The sequence below is a fragment of the Polyodon spathula genome, chromosome 7 (genome assembly GCF_017654505.1).
Source record: "Polyodon spathula isolate WHYD16114869_AA chromosome 7, ASM1765450v1, whole genome shotgun sequence".
Taxonomy (NCBI): Eukaryota; Metazoa; Chordata; class Actinopteri; order Acipenseriformes; family Polyodontidae; genus Polyodon; species Polyodon spathula.
The window spans coordinates 34,607,238-34,610,009 of NC_054540.1; the positions used below are offsets into that span (position 1 = coordinate 34,607,238).

At 40.3% G+C, this 2,772-nt stretch overlaps 1 long non-coding RNA gene across 1 annotated transcript; it reads right to left on the reverse strand.

Moving 5' to 3' along the window:
* Positions 1-715: 715 nt before the first annotated feature.
* On the reverse strand, positions 716-2,725 carry LOC121317891. Its single transcript, XR_005950547.1, has 2 exons — positions 2,681-2,725; positions 716-1,367 (listed from the first exon to the last, which is right to left on the reverse strand). It is a non-coding gene; the product is annotated as an uncharacterized LOC121317891 (long non-coding RNA).
* Between the last annotated feature and the right edge of the window lie 47 nt (positions 2,726-2,772).

A 2,772-nucleotide genomic window follows, 5' to 3' on the forward strand; every position in this document is an offset into this window, starting at 1 on the left:
TGCAACGCTCTCACAAAGAGTGAAAGGCATCCCGTCAGTTACCATGGTAGCCCTAGCACAGTACTTCAAACGATAGCACGGTACTTCAAAAACACAGCATCCGTCTTGTAGAAGAGAGGGATTCTACTCGAGGTATTTCTTGGTGCCAAAAAAGGCCGACGGCCTTCGGCGGCCCATCATAGACCTGAGACACCTCAACCGGTTCTTGAGGGACAGGAGGTTCCAGATGGTCACACATTGCCACATCCACCAATCTGTCTGGCCGGGTGACTGGTTTACAACAGTGGACCTGAAGGACGCGTATTTTCATGTTCCTATCTGTCCAGCGCACAGGAAAATCTCAGCTTCGCCTTTCAGCGGAGCGTCTTCGAGTTCTCTGTGCTGCCATTCGGCCTCTCCCTAGCTACCCGGACATTTTCAAAGTGCATGGATGCCATCCTAGCTCCCTTGCGGCTGCAAGGGATCAGGGTAATGAATTACTTGGACGACTGGATGATTTGTTCCCAGTCCCAGGAAGGAGCAGTGGCCCACACAAGGAATGTGACAGAGCAACTGTGAGGGCTGGGTCTCACTCTCAACAATGAATGCAAAAAGCCAATAAAGACCGTTGCCGAGTACCCAGGGCTTAACCGAGATCAAAGAACACAGTTGGTCTCCATCAGTACTTGGAAGTAATTTATTGGGAAATAAATAAACAGACACAATAAACAAAATATTTGATGCTAGCATAAGTCTTTATTTTTGCATTTTGAGCAGAAGCTTTGGAAAACATTGGCATCCTGCAACAGGCACTTTAACACAAAGAAAGAAAGATTTGTTTTTACAAGATTTAAAACAAAACTCCCTCCTAACTTTTTAGTTGATGCACAAAAGAATGAGTGATGGGTATAACATGTTTGTACTGTTTAGAATTGTATAGCCCTGAATTATTGTAATATATTTGATTGTTATGTAATAAGTGAAGTACTGTAGATAAACGTTTCAGCTAATTATACCAATGAAAGCATAAGCCAAAAAGTTTGTCGACTGATGAGTGATTTTGTTCTGGATGAAGTATTCACATGAACAGATGTATTTGTCAGTCCAGAAACGAAAAAAGATAAAAATTAATACTTGAAATATATATTTTCTATGTGTGGATGGAATATGCATTGATCTACAGATGAGTTGTCAGATGGAGGTCTATTTTAAACAGTATTAAACATTATGCATGGAGGTGCTGTGCGCAGTAGGGTTGCAGAATGTTGCATTCATGCGTGGAAAGCATTGAGGGGGTCACTACCTAGTGATCTCAGGGCCCTCTTACATATTCTTCCACCAGTGATGATACGTGCAATGGCGGCATGACCTGATTTTTCTGTGGTGGTCTGCAAGAATAAGAAGTTGGTAATTAGCATTTATTTTAAAGGAGTGATATCCTAGGCTTCAAAATCCCTCTGTCTTCTTATAAACCCGAGAAACCTTATTGCTGGTCCCATTTGGTCAGCATTAAAGTAACTGTAAATCCATAAATCTTTTGCACTTCCATTAGCTACATAGATCTAGATGTCATAGATGTATAGTGGGTCAAAGCATGTTACTGGCTGAAAGCTTGTCAGTCAACAGAGGAAGCAGCCAATTGGTTAATGACAAGAAAGAAGCTCGTAAAGAGGTGGAAGCAATTTCACTCTCCAGGTGAAATGACCCAGGAAGTGCAGTACTAGATATAATGTTTTAAAATGAAAATGTTTGTTAGAATGTGTGTTTCTTTTAAAACTACACATTTCAGACCTATATAATGAATGGATGTGCACAGCATAGAGCAGCTTGGTTTTTGAATACATATAACCAGGTCCATAAGGCAATTTGTGTCAGACAGATATGTATACTATGACAAAGTGGGATTTCTTAATCGGATTACAAACTTCCCTAATCAAGAAACCTCCTAAAAATGATATAAGGTATTTTAACCCGGTTCAGTTAATCAAGGTTTTACTGTAATTAGAATTCTAAACTCCACAACAGTACAATCTTTGTAAAACGATATGTGATTTCACTTTGAAAAGGTACTGAGCACCCCTACCAGTTTGATCTGTTCCTGGTTTTACTATGAGTTTAAAAGGATAAACCTGAGCTTGTTACCTGTATACTCTGTGGCTCACAGTAAAACCTGAATAGGTGGAACGATGCCATCCTGCTACTGTGTACTACAGGGGTCTCCAATCCTGGTCCTGGGTAAGCTTATGGCCTAATTAATTCATTTAGAGTACAGTTGGAACAAAAACCAGGAGGGACACCCGCTCTCCAGGACCAAGATTGGAGACCCCTGGTGTACTACATTTCTTCAGGATGAGACACTATCAAGCCTAACAAGCTTTACATAAGAACATAAGATAATTTACGAACGAAAGGAGGCCATTCAGGGAGCTGATTGATCTAAAAACTGTCAAGTTGGGTCTTAAAGGATGAAGTGATTCTGTCCCAACAACATGACTAGGTAACCCTTTCCATACCCTCACCACTACCCTCTGTCCTAAGTCTATCTCCACTTATCTTGCAACAGTGTCCTAATCTGGTTTTGGTTTTTGTACTGTGCAAGTATTGGTTATTGTTGATTATTTCATTATTATTATTATTGTTATTAGATTATTTTAATCATGCTCCCCCCCCCCCCCCCCCCCTTTGAGTGTGGAATACTTACAGTAATGGCATCTCCTGTTTCCACACTAAATTGTTAACATAAAAGAAAGAGAATATGTTAGTAAAAAAACATTTCAACAGAGTAAAGTTGTC